At 40.7% G+C, this 18910-nt stretch overlaps 1 protein-coding gene across 1 annotated transcript in view; it reads right to left on the reverse strand.

Moving 5' to 3' along the window:
- LOC134205563 (uncharacterized) overlaps positions 1-18910 on the reverse strand; it is a 624943-nt gene that overhangs the window by 578388 nt on the left and 27645 nt on the right. The window lies entirely within an intron of this gene.

Raw genomic sequence — 18910 nt, forward strand, 5'->3', positions numbered from 1 at the left:
TTTACTAGGTTTGGCTAGGAGCAGCACTGCTGCACTGAACCAAAATCCTTATCAGAACACCAGGTAAAGGCCCGAGCCAATACCCCAACTCATTCAATCAGCAGTACCGATCCAAACAGGGAATCAATGCAGGAAACTAGGGCGGAAAACAGTTGTCCAAATGGGAAACTTCCAAACGTGATGGTAGGAGCAAGGATACCCAGATGGAGAAGCCGTGTTTAAGTAATGGGTTTTTTTTCAGAAAAGTTCATCGAAAACGCAGGGGAGAAATGGATGGGAGAGTCAATTGCGTACACATGTTCCATTGAACGATAAGTTTGTGTGCTTCAACCGCCGAAGCCAACAACACACAACCGAGCAGTGCACGCAAGCTTACAAGGTTCACTGCCAAGTATGTGGCTTCTTAGGCTTCCCCACACATAAATGTCCTTTTTGTTCAAAAAACTCCCAGCGCCGGAAGGACAGGAGTCCTTCCAAGTAGAAACGCATCCTTCGTCAAACGACCATCTCTTACCTAACGTTATAGATACTTTAACCGCACTAGGGTACAGCCCTTTACCCGAATTCGAGGACAATACTGACGAAAATCTCCAATGTTCGTATTGTCAATCATCAACGATAACCGACCATACATAAAACCAAAAATCTTTGGTACATTCGTACACTCTTGGATTGCGTTGATCTCTTCGGAAACCGCTCCGCTGTGGAAAACTTCTTGCACCAACATTTTTCCAAGCAATTTGACACTCACCAGCGCTTCATGGGATGCCCTGAACGTGGTGGGTCGTGTGTTTCTTCCCTTTTGGTTTGAAGATCAAATCAAAATAATTGAAACCACTATTGTTGAAGATCTGCCGGTCCAGTGCATCGCTGGAATGGATTTCTTTACATCTTTTGATCTGCACATTACAAGGGGAGAAGATATTCTATTCCTCGTAGATGTAGATGAGTGTACGAATAATAACCCACCTTGTCTCGTCGAGATAAGCTCCGAGCAGGTTGCGACACTAGAAATAATTAAGAAAAAGTTCAAGCCAGCTATGAAAGATCAGCTCGAGGTAACCTCGCTCATTGAACATTCCATAAGACTGGGACGTCCAATACTGGGACGCTTAGGGAAGACGAGATTCCTCAGCACGATTGATCTAAAGGATGCCTTTCTACAGATTCCTCTGAGCGAAGACTCGAAACATCTCACTGCGTTCTGCATTCAGGGGCGAGGCATGTTTCAGTACACCCGTCTCCCGTTCAGCTTGACAAATAGTCCGGCAACTTTATCTCGGTTGATGGATCCTCAGAGATGGCTAGCTGGAGCCATGGGTATTCGTTTACATGAACGATATAATTGTGACCAGTGACAGCTTCGAGGAGCATATCCGTCTTCTCGAGGAGGTTGCACGTAGACTGAGAAACGCGAATCTTTCGATAAACATTGAAAAGTCGAAATTTTGTCGATCTGAGGACGCAAGTGATCGGGCCGTAGCAGGAGTGCTCACTCAAATCCAGGACGGGTCGGAGAGCGTCCTCAGCTTTGTATCCCAGAAATTGAACTCAGCTCAGCAAAATTATTCGGCAACGGAAAAAGAAGCGCTTGCGGTCCTAGTGTCGGTGGAAAAGTTCCGCGGTTACATCGAAGGTAGTCACTTCACGATAGTGACCGACGCTTCCGCGCTTCAAACATCCATACCAACAAATGGCGTCCGTCATCCATCGGTAATCAGGTACTGAGAACGTAGAACCCGACGCACTATCACGTAGCATATGTGCCATAAAAATGTCTAAGTCAGAACATCATTCTTAGAAGATCTGGTGCGAAAAGTGGTCGAAGACCCGGTGGATCATCCGAACTTCCGCCTCGAAGATGGTCAGCTTGCTCAACTTGTTTCTGTTTATCTAGCTCTTCTGTTTAGATTTATTTATTTATTGCCAGACTAAGGCCGGAGTAGCATGTACAATACATAAAAGTCTTCTCCATTCAGCTCGGTCCATGGCTGCACTTCGCCAACCACGCAGTCTGCGGAGGGTCCGCAAATCGTCCTCCACCTGATCGATCCACCTTGTCCGCTGTGCACCTCGCCTTCTTATTCCCGTCGGATCGTTGTCGAGAACCATTTTCACCAGATCACTGTCCGACATTCTGGCTACGTGCCCGGCCCACCGCAGTCTTCCGATTTCCGCGGTGTGAAGGATGGATGGTTCTCCCAACAGCTGATGCAACTCGTGATTCATTCACCTCCTCCACGTACCGTCCACCATCTGCACCCCACCAAAGATGGTATCCAGCACTTTCCTTTCGAAAACTCCCAGTGCGCGTTGGTCCTCCACGAGCATCGTCCAGGTCTCGTGTCCGTCGAGAACTACCGGTCCAATAAGCGTTTTTGAGATAGTCAACGTTCTTACCTTTTACTTGTTTGCAATTTTGATCAAAACTCGAGCAGTTCCTGCTCTAATTTCAAAAAAATGAATGTTAGGTAGAAAATATTTATTATTTCAAACCCTGTCATGAAAAAAGAACATTATATTATATTGATACTGCTCAAATGGAGAGATTTCAAACAAAAACACTCGGTGTATGCTCAATTTTGTGGCATCGTATAGGCCTTTTTTCGCGATAATTTTTAAATAACTATACATCGGAACAAAATTTTAAACTTTTTATACCCTTATTGATAACAGAATGAAAGACATCAAAAGAAAATTTAAGAAATATTTGATTGCCGTTGAGATTGTTTGTACATTCATCTAATCCAAGGTGTATGCTCAATTTTGGGATCGACTGTTTATATTATTTCCAAGGAGTTTTCGTGCGTATTTCATTTCTAAGGGAATTTGTTCAGAAATGATTTGGGGAGTTACTCAAAGTAATTTATAAATACTTGTTGGAGGGATTTCTGGAGGAACTCCAGGGAGAGTTTCAGAAAAAAAATCCTTGAGAAAAAACTGGCGGACATTCTACGAGACTATTCGTAATAAAATCTAAAATATCCGCATGTACGTTTCTGAAGGAAGTCACGGAGAAATTTCATAATAGCTCCTTTGGATTTCTGGACCAGAGGATTTTTTTGATGAACTACTCAACGAACTCGTTGAAGACTTCCGAAAACTCTGGATATTTTTTGCCTTTCTCGTACAACTAAGTTGTACCGAAAGGCTATCATTTCACTCCAAATTCGAACTTTTGATAGAAGTCCCGGAGACCCATAGTGTTATATACCATTCGACTCAGCTCGATGAGCTGAACAAATGTCTGTCTGTCCGTGTGTGCGTGTGTGTGTATGTGTGTGCGTGTGTGTGCACAAAATGCCATAAAAAACATTAGCCAAATTTTCACATAGAAACTCTTAACCGATTTTCTTGCAAACAAGTTGCCTCCGACTGAGACTAAAACGCTGTTGATCACTATTGAATTTCATAATAATTGCAAATTGCAAAAAATAGATAATATTAAAATAGTGATGAGACATAGTCACATAGAACAATAATGTGTTATGAAAAATGCCTTGCATCTATGAATATTTTATCCGTGGCTTCCCATTAAGAGTTTCATCGCACTATAAAGATGCTCGTGTTGCACGCATTTAGGCGTAAGTATGCTATTCGTTCAGTTTCATAGTATTATGAAATTGAACGAAAGTCAAAATTCGAACATAGGAAATTCGAGAAACTTTTGGCAGCGCCATCTGTCGTCTAGTAGTGTAAATTTTCTATCATAACATTAGACGGTGTAACTGTTTTGCCTTTCTTGTACATCATCGAGGTGTAAGCGTAAAGGCTACATTTAAATATTACCTTTTTGCGCGAGAAAGGCGCCATCACCGTTAGGTGGATTAATCTGGGTTTTGATGTTTAAAATCAGTTCACGCCGTGCCTCCGTCGCTGATCCGCCGCTGCAGCTGCCGTTAAATTTTCAATCGGTGCACAGGTCTAGTTTCTCCCTAACCATTTTGATTTTAATTATATGTCACTACTCATCGCAAATGAACGTCAAAGTAAATTTGGTTTTCCACTTACCACTGGGGTAAGGAGAAAAACAACTCCTAATTTGCAAATCTGTTTTAATAAATTTCAAGCGCCAAAATGGTATGACTGACTATTTTTGTACTCTGTAATGATTGATTGCGTTTAGATCATTTAAACTGATTGCACATCTATTTTAACATGAACTGTCGATTTTTTCTTTTCAATTTCCCAGTGTACCTTAGTTAAAGGCCGATTCTGCTTCGTGATTTAATCGACATGTTCTACCTCCAGAGCACAATGTTACATCAATATAACATTTACTGTATTACAATCTACAATTATGATTACGCTCGAGGAAAGACAGACTGTGGTGGTTTTGAAGGCTAAAAACTTGGGAGTGCTCTCTACAATTGGCGTTGCAATCGAGCAGATCCACTCCGTCACGGTTGATAATGGGGCTAATATGTCGGCAGTACGTGCGAAAGCTCAAAATAGACCTGGACAGCATGCTACTGCAGCAGTTAGACGATCACCGAAAAATGGAAACGGCAACATGCGATGGAAGAAATCGGTTTAAAATGCACCCGTCATCAGCTAATACAAGCCCCTGCAATGTCTGGGTTAAAACGCTGATTAAAGTTCCGACATCGATGGCAGTCGATGGTCCGTCATGCTACAAAACCGTCGTTTTCAAAATAGTGCTTATGACATTATTTTCGAGATAGAATTTAAACTTTTGTTTTCCCTAGGTGTTTTCACTGGATTAAAAAAAATCTTAATGATCTACACATATATTTGGTAGAACAAATTAATTAGGATTGAATTAAGAATAGACCAAAACGGCATCGAATAGGATTGACTATGAGATCCATTGTTCATGTGTTCATGTGTGTAAGCTAATAAAAATGTCAGAGAAAAGGTGGGTGTGGTCATTGATTTCAATCTCGGACAAAAATCACACAAGCATGGTGATTACTGCTCCTGACCATGCCCATGCTCACTGTAACTTAGGATTAATAGAAAAGTTACTTAATGAGAGGCCCGTGACTCAGCGACACTCTCATAAGTACCATGAAGATGGATATTGGGAAACGTATTCGTGGATCAGTATTTGCCTGTAGCTGACAATGGGATCATATCGATCATATAACGTAACACACCAAGTAAAGGTGTCTACCCAGCGTTACGGGGATGATGTGTGTATGTCTTAAGGCTCAAAAAAGATTATTTGTATAATAAAGGTATGACCAATATTAAAATGATAATGGATAAGATTTTAATACAGTTCTGCATAAGAACCTTGCAAAAACTTTTTAAAATTTTGCATATACAATTGGGAAACATTTAAATACAACTATTGTATTGATGTCTTACAATTTTTAATTATTCTAATACAGCATCTGTACAAAAAGCTTATATTTCTTGTACAAAACTCTGGATAATTGTATATGCCAAAATTCTATACAATATACAATAATTTTAAGATTTTTATTTCATGTGCTAATAACTTTACACAACTTGAGCAATTCAGTTAATTAAAAAAATAAAAACCTGCCTAATCTAAAAAAAAATACCATGAAATTTTGCAAGATTTTCTTAGAATAACTGTAAGGAAGCTTACAATGTTTGTACAAGAATCTAGCAATTTCGCCTATGCCCAGTATTCAGATTTTGGTAGGTTCTTATACAAATCTGACATGCGCTGATTTTTCATCTTGAATGATGTTCAAAATCATACTTCATGATTATGATTATTTAACAGTCAAAAAATGTAATCAATAATATGTATGCAGAAGGAAATTCATAACGTTGATTAAACTCTTGGAACCCTTTATTCAGCCCAATCAGCATATACAACTGAGAAGTCCAAATTTATGCTGCTTGCTATACATTGAATTACCTGTAAGTTACCGTACCATTATCTTCCAACAAAATGTGAATGATTCGTCCGAGAACAGTAATTTTAATTTTAGCCCGAATTAACATAAACCCTCATTAGGCAATTATCCTATAGTCTTTCATTTTTCTCCAAGTCCAACGCGTTCCGCCTAATCTGGTTGGCCGGTGGTTCCAAACGAAAACTATATGCAAGCCACGAGCGACGACCGACCGTCCGAGACGGTGGCAACAATAACATCTCGCAAAGCTGAGTCAGCGGCACTCGTTGGCTGTATCAATCATTCAATTTCCGATCAGCGAGTTTTCTTGTTTATGCTCCAGCTTAATGCCTTAATACACTGACGCCAGAATTCATACTCCAATTAATTTGGTAGACTTGCATCCGCGGATACGCGCGCAAGTAAAACGACGCCGCGATGTTCGGCAGGTGGTACAGAAACGGTGGTTGGTACTGAAGAAAAGCAAAACATGAAAACCCGGGCCGCGGCAATGTGGGCTGGATGGAACTGTATGGTTTGTAGTTAGTCGGTCGGTAACTGGCACTAAGTCGGCAATTGCTGTGGTTGTCAAACCGTACGTACCTCCGCTAGAGAAATACCGCTATTGCTGTTGCGGCTGAGGAGATGTTGGTTGGCGGCGAAAGACGAGACTGGCTTCAGTCTCGAATTCATCGGAATAATCGTTCCAAGTTCAATATGACCGTACTTTTTTTTCCGCACGGTGCTCATTGAAAATCGCTGCAGTAAAAGTGAGAATGATTTTGCGGTTAAGTGAAATTGTTCGTGATTTCTAGCGGATCAGGTCAGAGATCTGAAATTCGGACAAACCCGAATGCACTTATACCTGCAGGCCCAAAAAATCTGCCTAAAGTTAATTTTACTTCATTTTCATTGCCTTCAATTGGCATCAATCGTGCACAATACCTACAACTGGCAACAGTTAGGAAGTCTGTAAACATCGAGACGTTTCGCTACGAGTGACTTATTTTACAGCACAGGCAATAATTTTAACGGTTGATAAAGGCAAAACACCGCTGAGAAGTCGCATCATTTAGGTAGTATCGTCAGTCTGCACACATTTGCGTATACTTCATCTTGGGTTGGCAAAGTAGGCCCATTACGTATTGCCAAACGGAATTGTTGGAGATTGTTATCACTTGCGTAATTATAAACGTTGTTTTTCACAAAAGGGTAAAGTCTGTATGTTTCATAAACAGACAATCGTGGTTTATTTTCCTTTGAAAAGGCACAATACATGTTGCAATTTGTTCCGTTCAGATCAAGAATTGATTAAGCTAGTTCTTGATTATTGAATAATCAAAGATATTGTTTCAAATATGCGTTATTGATTATGACCCTAGATTTTGGGACGGCGATCATGCTCTCAATTCAAACTATTTTGGTCTACTAATATGTTTTTGATATATATTTTGGCTGTGCTTATGCACAGCACATGTTTCCGAAATCAATTAATTTATAATTTTTTTTTTTCAAAAAAGTATTCACGAGCTTTAATGGGTCTCGAACCAACAACCTCCAATTCTCTGGATAAGCGTGATAACCCCCTTACAAAAAGACAACGAGAACCAACCTACATCGTGGTTGGCCCTTTTTTCCAAATTGAATATCGTTCGAAAGTGTGATTTTCATTATTGTCACTTTTCTTTACTGCTGTATATCCACAGTCAAGCGGGCGCACGTATAGTTTATCGTCCAGAATTTTACACACTGACGACCCCCAAAAACTTACAGGGCGGATTGCGCGGTGAGTGGATCAGACACCCATAACTATGCCAACAACTTGCTGTATAATGCATTTGATGTGTATGAGAAGAAAGTAAGAAGGAAAAAGAAGGAAGACGGAAGAGAGAAAAAGAAGAAAGAAAAGAAAGGAGGAAGTAAAAAGAAAGAGAAGAAGGAACGCGAAGACATAAGAAGAAAGAAGGAAAGAATGAAAAGAAAAATATAAAAGCAAAATGCAAGAAAGAAGAAATAAGAAGAAAACCCTATTTGATCCACCTAGCGGTGTTTGAGCTTTTCTCGTACATTACACACATTAAAAAATTTAGTGAGCATTTCTTAGCGTGCTTTTTGTATATAAATCGTATTTTGGCCATAACTTTTGATCCCATCTTCCGATCTGGTCAATTTTCAATAGGAAACAATGAGACAAGATTAAACGTCGAATGCAACTTATTGCAAACAAATCGGATCAAGATAAGTGTCTAACAGATGAGTGAGTGACACACGCACACACATACACACAGACAGACATCATCCCAATTCGTCGAGCTGAGTTGATTGGTATATAACACTATGGGTCTCCTTCTATCACAAAATCGTCTTGGAAGTGAATATATAGCCTTTCCGTTACACCTTGGTGTACGAGAAAGGCAAAAAAGGAAAAACGAATGAGGAAAAAAGAAGTTGGAAGACGGAAGAAGGACTAAGGAACTAGAAAAAAGAAGAAGATATAAAAAAGAAAGAGAGAAGAAGAAAACAAAAGGAACAATGGAAAAGGAATAAGAAAAAAGGAGGAAAGAAAAAAGAAGAAGAATGATGAGGCTGAAAGAAAGAACTAAGAAAAAAGCAGGAGAAAGGAAGGAATAATTAGAAAGAACGGAGCAAGACGGATGTTCAGCTGTTGGCCCGTGGAGTACGGGACGTCCTCGACGAAGATGCTCCGACTGGAACGGATACTGATGCAGTCAAGAAGTCATTCAAGGAGAAGGGTGAAAAAGAGAAGGCGTAATTGGTGGCAGCCGTTGTGATCAGTCACATAGAATATGTTCGGGACAAGACTGTCTCTAAAGCTATGTGGAAGTCTTTGAAAGCAACTTAAGCAGAGAGAAGGATTTTCCGCTCAGACCTACATCCGGCGGTCACTCGTTATGCTGCGCATAACGAAAGAATTGCACTAAAGGACCATTTTGGAAGGTTTAACAAGGATTAACAAATCGATTGCACGGAACAGTTGAAAACATACAATTGAGGTTAGGTTAGGGTAGGTTCGATTCCCGACTGCTCTCTCACTGTGTGAAATGAACATATCGAAAATCGTTATCCGTCAGTTACAATAATATTTGTTGTTCCAGGAGAGCCCCGTGTTGTGTGAATGGAACTCAAAATTGTGTTAATAACTTTAAGCATGCACAACTTGTTCAGCTGCAAAAATTGAACAAGTGGTAGGTATTATTCTGTCGAGGAACATGAATGAAGCAAACGCTGGGTGTTATCTAATTTCATTTGTGAAAACTTTTTGGTCTGTACAGGGTGATGCACGGCATTAATGGCTTTGGGGTCGTTAAAAAATGACAATGACAAACTCTGTTTGGGGTAACATGTTTTTGTTTTGGATCATATGGTTTGGCCTTCCGTGGGCACGACAAGCTGATTCGGTGAACAAAGATTTTTGCAGCATTCTCGCTGTCAAGGGCCCTGCATTCAAAGAATTCATTGACAGTAAGCCATTCAGTGGAACATCTGGAGGAATTCAGAATTCAGGCCATCGTTGCGATGTCTCTTTCTGCCATTATTAAACGATTGTGTGTTGCACTCTGAGGAAATTTCTTTTTGGACCAGCTTCCTTTTGAATAAAAGGATAGTCTTGGAAAGAACCATTTTTTTTTCAATAATGCGCCACTTAAGTGCTGCTGATACTGACGATGAACACACGAACCACGTCGTTAGTGGGAATAAAATATCCTGCAGCAATTCCGCGGATGCCGATGTTGTGTCCCTTCTCCTCGACATCTCATGTTTAGCTACGATGGCGTCTGAGGCAGTCGAGGTAGCAACGTTGAAGTACATTTGAATAATTTGTTTGAGAAACTGCATATCTCCATTTTTCACAATTCCGAGAAAACAACAAAAAACTGTTTTTGAACATTTTTTTTTATTTCTCGCGTAACTTTCCAAAGGACCTAAGTAACATTTTTTTCATGAGTTAAATTGAATAGCGCAATCAACAGAACAACATGAAAGCAAATTATTTCATAAAAAAAATGTTACTTAGGTCCTTTTGAAAAGTTAAGCGAGATTTTTTCGATACAGATCAATAGTTTTTGGCAAAACTCAACATCCTGAGGCACTTCCAGTTTGAAAACTGTCAGCAGTACTTCATATTTGCTCTTCAAAGTGCGTGTAACATATGTAGTTTCTCAAACAAATTCATCATACATTTCCGAACAAAATTTTTTTTCATATTTTTTTGCCAGTATACGTATTTTTGGACGAGGATTCAGAATATCTGAAAATCTCCTTTTGGTCAAAAATGTCACATATGCAGTTTCTCAAATAAACGGTTCATTTATGCAATGGTAGCGTCTAGAGATGGGCAAAACGGATCACTTTGATGAACGGATCAGATCTGGGTCATTCATTCTAATGATCCGGATCTTTTAACCGGATCGGATCCTTAGTACAAAACGCAAAATAGTGAAACGTTCATCATTCAGGCTCACACTTTTGAAGCGTACTGACAATAACTTCATCCTTTCTTGTTTGCAAGCGTATGGATTACAAACAATACACTTTTTATTTTATTATTCCCTTGCTGCTCGGGTGATCCGGATCCTCTAAAAAATGATCCACGAATCATTCACTCACTTTAGAGATCCGGATCATTTAAACGGTTCCGGATCTGAGCGTCCATCTAGCGTCTGATGAAGTACCATCGGTTGGCAATCATCGGTGGATGCAGCTTTCAAATCACAATTAGTGATTCAAAAGGTGCATTATTAAAACTTTTCTTCATATTGCAAATCATAATTGTTTATCGACGGCAGAAGGTCATTAGATGAATTACACGCACGCTTTAGCAGAAAACACTGTAAAAAGTAATTCGCAAGAAGCAATAGTAGCAGTGAAGCGAAATTTCTAAAAAAATTTGACTGCGTCTCCCTCCGATCTATTGAAAACTGAGACGAATTCAACTAATTTTCTTTAAAAATGGAACACCCAAAAAATAAGTAAAAAAACTATTTATTACCAGACTAAGGCCGGAGTGGCCTGTACAGTACTCAAGTATCGGTATCGGTCTCGTATAGCAGCACACGGTTCTGGAAGTAGCTTTCCAAGATCCGGTACAGTCCCACCGGCAGGCTAAGCCGGTGTAACGAGAGCGCGATGGCATCCCAGCTTGCGCTGTTGAATGCGTTCTTCACGTCCAGTGTCACCAACGCACAGTATCGAATTCCTCGCCTTTTCCGTTGGATCGCTACCTCTGCAGTCTTGAGGACTGAATTGATAGCGTCCACCGTGGACTTACCCTTCCGAAAACCAAACTGGTTACTCGACAGGCCATCCGTACCCTCTGCGTACGGGGTGAGCCTGTTGAGGATGATCCTCTCGAGCAGTTTACCCGTCGTGTCGATCAGGCAAATTGGTCTGTACGCCGATGGGTCACCCGGAGACTTCCCGGCCTTCGGCAGCAGTACCAACTTCTGCCTTTTCCATCTCTCAGGGAAACAACACTCATCCAGGCATCTCTGCATAGCTAGCCTGAACATGTTCGGGTTCGCTATGATCGCTGCCTTGAGTGCACTGTTGGGAACTCCATCGGGGCCTGGAGCTTTGTTCATCGCAAGGGTGTTAGCCACTGCGAGTAACTCTTCGTTCGTCACCGGAGCCACCATTTCGGCCACACTCCCAGCGCCTTGCAGCGCAGGAGGAGGCCAGGGACTTGTGGCTCGGGACGGAAAGAGTACTTCGATAATCCTCGCCAACCGGTCCGGTGACCGTTCGGGGGGTGAAGAGCCCCCTTTGGTCTTGGCCATCACGATCCTATAGGCGTCACCCCACGGATTCGCATTGGCACCCTCGCACAGGTTGTCTAATTACGCCCTCTTGCTGCTCTTGATGGCCTTGGTAACGCCCATTCTCGCGGTTTGAAACACTTCCCGGCGGACCGCTCTTTCCTCCTCGGTGCGGGCTCGTTGCGTCCTACGTCTAGCCTTGAGGCAGGCTGATCGTAGGGCTGCAATTTCGGCACTCCACCAGTATACCGGGCGTCTGCCATTTCTTGGCAGGGCTTTCCTCGGCATAGTAGCGTCGCACGCGCGTGATAGGACAGCTATCAGCGCATCCCCGCTTAGACTGTCGGTGTTGGCCTCCAGTCCCAGGGCCGCGGTGAAAACTTCGCTGACAGGGATCACCCGCCCTCGGACGCTGCACACCATAGTTGATCTTGAATTGCTAGGTGATCACTATGGGTGTAGCCCTCGTCTACCCTCCAGTCCAGGTCCGAGACCAGACTGGGGCTGACAAACGTTACATCTATCCATGACTCGGCCCCATTCCTACGGAATGTGCTACTGGCTCCGTCATTGACAAGCACTGCGTCGAGTTTTGCAAGTGCCTCGAGTAACGCTTGTCCCCTCTGATTGGTGCAGCGGCTGCCCCATTCCACTGCCCAAGCATTAAAGTCTCCCGCTATAACGAACGGGCTCCGACCTACTAGGTCGGCCGATAGCCTGTCGATCATCTGGTTGAACTGTTCCATTGGCCACCTTGGTGGGGCGTAGCAGCTACAATAGAACACCCCATTGATCTTGGCTATCCGTTTTCATACATTAGCTGCCATAGCTGGTCCCGATCGATTGTATCATATGCGGCTTTAAGGTCGATACATAGATGATGTGTGAGCACGTTGTATTCGCGGCATTTCTCCAATACCTGATTTGTGGTAGAGCGTTCACCCATAAATCCCGCCTGGCACTGCCCCACGAACTCTTTTGCAATTGGTGTTAGTCGGTGGCTTAAAATTTGGGAGAGTACCTTGTAGGCAGATTTCAGCAATGTGATTGCGCGGTTGCTACAATCCAGCTTGTCGCTCTTTTTGTAGATAGGACACACGACACCTTCCATCCACTCCTATGGCAGAACCTCATCCTCCCAAACCTTGGTAATTACCCAGTACAGCGCTCTAGCCAGTGCTTCTTATAGAATTCCTGAAGGAGAATTTCTCCAAAATATCTGGGGGAGATTTGCAGTGAGTTTTAGAAAAAGGAATACCTGCGTTGTTGGATGGGGGGGGAGGGGTGTTAGCTGCAGTTCTTTAGATTGTTTGGTAGAATTATCCACTAATTCAGTTTCCCAGAGTTCGTGGAGCAGGAATTCCCCAGAGTCCTAGATAAATCGTTCAAAAAGTCTGTAGCAAAGTCCTGAAATCCTTGGAGGTAGAGGTGTGCGCCACCGCGCCACGCCGCCGCCACCGACAGTTTTCGGCACGCCGCGCCGCCGCTGCCGGCATTTTTGCATCGGCGCGCCGCCGTTTAAAATTTTGTCACGCCGCTGATCTATATCTTTCCACGCCGATTCTAATTTGAAGAAGTCCGCAGAATTTTCCGTGGAAATTTCGAAGATTCAGTCGAATTTCCATAGAATTTCTCGAATGATCCCCACATTATCACGTTGGAACCCCAGAGAATTTTTCGTGAAAATACCAATGATTTTCTTGAGAATTATGTACCGTTGAAATTCCGAAAACCTCTCCGTAAAAACTAAGAAAAACTGTGAGTGGAAATTCCGAAGAATTTCTCGCAAAAATAGAATTTTTGTCGTTTGGCAGAAAGTAATTTGGCCGAAAGTCACAAGGCCGAAAGTTGTTATGCCGAATATGTAGTTTGACCAAGCACATCATTTGACCATCTGGGCTAAAGTTATTTGGTCGACGACCATTTCCTGTTTTAAATGTTTTCCAATGGAACTTTTGAAGAATTTCTTATGGAGAATACAAAGAACTTCCCGTAGAAATCCAAAACTCTACCGGAAAAATTTTCGTTGAAATACTGAACATTTTTCGAGAAAAATTCAAAAATTTCACTAATAAATTCTGAATTTTGGTGGAACAAGGTTTCTAACTGTAAAAACAAAATTCCCTGATTTATCCAGTTTTTTTCAGGTACTCTGCATTAATTCTGAGATAAAAACAAACTTGCCATATACAGATTTTTGCAGCAAGATAATCGAAACACTCAAGGGGGTCCCGTAGCGTAGTTGGCTACACGTTCGCCTTTCAAGCGAATGGTCATGGGTTCGATTCCCAGCCCCTCCACCAAAACCATCGCCAGTCGCCGGATGCGCAGCCTATGCGGTGGCGTATTGGGGTGCTGCACGCCTCACCGTCACGGCTGCCTGATGACGACTGACTACTTGTTCTTCTCGGAGGCATTCCTCCAATCGTTACCCGGATAAATGGCAACCGGACAATGCAACGATCATTGGATACACGACATGGACAAAAACGAACACAATGAGCTCACGACGAGATGGACCAGCAACGACAACAACAATGAATAATGGAAAAATCTAAAAATAGATTCTGTGTGGATTCTGGCTGCAGAATACCACAGTAGATCTCGGCACAGTAGCGGTTAAGTAACACAGAGTGCCTACCAAATAAATAAAGGAATAATAATAATAATCGAAACACAATGATACATTTATATGCCCAGGGAGGTAAAAAAAAATCTTTTGCTTTATGGCCCTGACTCGTAAATTAGTTCATCCAGAAATTGCTTCAATCATTCAATCAAAAATTCCTTCAGGTATTCCTTCGAAAATTTCTCCAGGAAATGAAATTGGAAATTCCTTCAAAAAGACATTCTAAAAATTGCTTCGAAGAAATTTCCCTCAGGAATTCCTTCGGAACTTCCTCCAGAATTCCATAAAAAATTCCTTTGCGCATCCTTCGTAAAATAGGGGAACGGTTCGCCACTTCATCCCATAGCTCCTAGTTCGCAAATACAGATGATGAAAAAGTATAAAACTGCTAATGTCGCTCCAGTTCATGTGACCAACATCTATTCTGCCCCACTCACATATTAGTCCCATACCGTTTTTCGCATTCTGAGATAATAGCTATTGAAGTTCCAAATCGCATCTTCCATATGAAACTTTTAAAAAATCTAATAGGTAAATTGAAACATCATCGTATCTTTCTGAAATTTTACTAAGTTGTTCATCATTCGCTGGATTACCGTAAAGCGATTTAGTTTGATCGAAACATTGTTTAGTTTTGAGCAATTAGATCATGTAAATGCTTAGTAGGTCTGTTATGCGGGTACTTTCAATATGGGACTATGACTTGGTATTTTTTTCACTCATGGGCATACAAAATCGCAGTTTTTATTATGATTTATTGAAGTACATAAGAAATGAACCCTGTTCATTGGGTTAACCCAAAAATGACGAAAAGTCAAGTGGGGCAGTATTGTGCTCAAACATAGCAGCCAAAAAACTGGTAGTATAAGTGTCAAACCGATGTTTTAGATGCAACCAATCATACACTACAACATGATAGACAGCATATGCTAAGTTAAGCTTATTGAAGCCAAATAATTTTAAATGGCAAAATAATTTTAATGGTTACAGCGCCACCAGCGTTTTAGTATTTGGGATCTACTGGGAATACATTCGGAAAAGGCTTCGGATTTTTTTGAAATCCTTGGGAATTTTTTGGGAATTCATACCAAAATTTATTTACGAAAACTTTAGAAAACACCTTAAGGAATTGTTCTGGATATTCTTAGGAAAATTCCTTTGGAGGTTCCTTCGGAAATTCCTTTACGAATTTCTTGGGAAATTTTAATAAATTCCTTAAGAAATTTCTTTGGGAATTATTTCTAGAATTCCTTGAGGAGATTTTTTTCGGTATTTGTTTTGAGGAATTCCTCGAGTAGCTTCTCCGGAAATTTTGTCGGTCATTTCTAGAGAGTTTCTCTTCCACAAATTCCTTTGAACATTCGGAAATTCTCTTAAAATATCCATACACACTTAATTTTTTTACCGGGATTTCAGCAAAATGTTGAACTTTTACCGAGAATCGCACAGCTGTGCCCTAGCAAATATGTTTTTTGCCGAGATTTCTGTCAAAATTGCTGACAATCAGCAAATAATTTGCCGAAAATCAGCTAGCAAACGCCATTTTTGCCGGAATATCAGTTGTTTACTTTGCTGGCGCACGGCTGTGCGGATTTTTGCCGAGCTGCAGAAATAAAAACTGAGTGTGTACAAATTGATTTCGAAATTCCTTCGGGAATCTATTTAAAAATTCATTTTGGAATCCTTCTGAGGAATTCTTTGAATTCTTTTGAGAATTAGTTCGAGAATACCTTTAGAAATTCTTTTGAAAATTCTTCCGAGAATTCCTTGGAAAATCCATTCGATATTCCATCAAAAATTCCTTTAGCAGAAATCCTTCACAATTTCCTTTGGATTTTTTTTCTTGGAAATCTCTTTATGTTCTACCGCGGGAATTCTTTAAAGAATCCTTTTGGAAATTCCTCCCGAATTACCTTATGAAAATCCACCAGGAATTCATTCGGGGACTCATATTGGAAATTCCCCCAGAAATAATTTAGAAAATTACGCTTATATATGTAACAGTCGAAATAAAACACGTTCTATTTGACTGTGCGGTATGATCTGAATGACACTTTATTAACGATCCTTCACTAAGCCTACTGATCACAATCATGTATACTACATCTCTTCCTTGTTTTAAATTGAACATAATTATTGTAAACTATTTTTGTGTACATCTATATAATGCATAATCACTCAAATAATCAGGCTTCTTTGTACTCCTCCTACTAGAACGAGTTCGAATAGGTCCTGTTTCTGGTCTGTCATTAACTTGAACATCCAGGTCCTCGAACGGATTTGCCGACTTGAGTTTCTTTGCATGATTAACATGTCTGTCCAATTCAGCTCCGGTTTCTGTGTGCTTCACGGTTAGTCTTGTCCCTTTTCTTCTTAAAACCACGTAGGGTTGCGGATTGAAAGTTGTTGATAGCTTGTTACGTTTGATGAAGTTTTTGATAACTACTTGATCACCCACGTCAATATTTGATTGCTTAGCTTTCCTTCTGTTATCTCCTACAATTTTTCCTTTTTCTTTTGTTTCTTGATCAGTTTGTTTGATTTCGTCGTGGGAACATTGAATGTCAATGCCATTTGGCGCTGGTATTTTATCCCGAATTTTACGTCCAAGAAGAAGCTTCGCCGGTTCAATGTTTGTGACAGAATGTGGTGTAGATCGGTATGCCATTAAAAAGTTTTGAAGATCTGATCTCCAATCTCTTCCCATTGCTGCGCTAATCTTGACTGTTTTAGCAAAGTTCTGTTAAATCGTTCCACTAAACCATTTTGAAACGGTGCGTACGGTACAGAATAATTAATGGTAATTCCAGATACGTTACAAAATTTACTAAATTCTTCTGAACGAAAAGGTGGTCCGTTATCGCAAACTATCTCTTCCGGAAAACCAAACCTTGCAAAAATAGTTCTTAGTTTGAAAATAGTATTACTAGCAGTTGTCGATGACATTATTTCTATTTCTGGATACCTTGAAAAATAATCAACGACCACTAGAAGATGTAAACCATTTGTCACTTCGGTAAAATCCATTGCTAATTTTTTCCATGGACCTGATGGCATAGGTATACGTGTCATTGGTTCCGTTGAACATTCAGAAACCAATAAGCATCCTTGACATGTACTAACAAATTCTTCAACCATAGCGTCAATCCGGCTCCACCAAACTTTTCCCCTTAATCGTTTCTTCATTGCAATTATCCCAAGATGTGGTTCGTGAGCTAACTCTAGGACACGTTTCTGCAGTGACTTTGGAATAATGATCTTATTATTTTTCAAAATCATGCTTCCGTCGGAGGACAAATCTTTTGAGACAGTTTTATATCGATACAATGTCTTGGGCCATCTTTTCGTTGGGTATGGCAGCCAGTTGATCAACTCAGTTAATTCGATGTCACTCTTAGTAGCATCGATTATTTCTGTTTGTGTAAGAGCTACGGGACAAACATCCGAAGAGACAATCCGTATTATTCGTTCGGCTTCCTCATCAAAACTTTCCATACAAACTACACCTTCTTGGCACAATCTCGAAAATGGATCGGCAATGTTTGCTTTTCCCGGATGATATATGACTTTGTAATTGTAAGACATTAACCTCAATATCCACCTCTCTATCCTAGCACATAGTTTAGCTCTATCACCAAATATGGTAACAAGAGGTTTGTGGTCCGTAATGAGCCAAAAGAATTTTCCATACAAATAATAATGGTACTTCTCTACGGCCCAAACTAGAGCAAGTGCTTCCCGTTCAATTTATGCATATCGTCTTTCAACGTCAGACAGCGTTTTGGATGCATAACTGATAATACGAAAAACTCCATCTTTATCCTTCTGGAACAAAACAGCTCCTAGTCCAACAGGACTTGCATCAGCCATAACAAATGTTTCTAAACTTGTGTCAAAGTATGCAAGTGTTTCGTTCCTCGCAAGTATTGTTTTTAGTTCTTCAAAAGCTAGTTGGTGACCATCTGACCACTGGAAAGGCATGCCTTTCTTCGTCAACGTATTTAGAGGTTTCGCAATTGTAGATAAATGAGGTATATATTGATTAACAAAAGTTATTAACCCAAGAAAGCTTCTGACTTCTTCGGCAGACTTGGGTTGACGAAATTTAGTAATCGCTTCCAACTTTGAATTCGAAACTTGAACTCCTTTTCCGATAGATGATATCCCAAAAATTCTAATTCTTCGACACATTCAACTGTTTTACTTTCATTGAGCATTACGTTTCTATCTCTCAAACGTTCCTTGACAAGTGCAGTCCGAATTTTAAGTGTTCGTATGTCTGGTGCATAAATCATAATGTCATCTATAAAGACAATTAGCCATGGAAAATCACATAAAATTGTTTCTATACATTTTTGAAACAATTCGGGCGCAGCAGATAATCCAAAAACTAGACGTTTGAATCGCATAAGTCCAGGTGGAGAAATAAACGTCGTTATATACCGACAATCTTCTCGTAATACAAGTTGGTGAAAAGCTTGCTTGATATCAAACTTTGTGAAAAATTTACTGCCTTTTAGTCGACAAACCATTTGCTCCATCGTTGGCAGGGGATGAACTTCACGAATTATAGCTTTGTTTGCTTCTCTCAAATCAATTATGACTCTCACCTTGAATTTCCAAAATAAAGCATTAAATAATATGGAACGTTCGTGATTTAAATCTAC

Source organism: Armigeres subalbatus, chromosome 1 (assembly GCF_024139115.2).
Source record: "Armigeres subalbatus isolate Guangzhou_Male chromosome 1, GZ_Asu_2, whole genome shotgun sequence".
NCBI classification, from domain to species: domain Eukaryota; kingdom Metazoa; phylum Arthropoda; class Insecta; order Diptera; family Culicidae; genus Armigeres; species Armigeres subalbatus.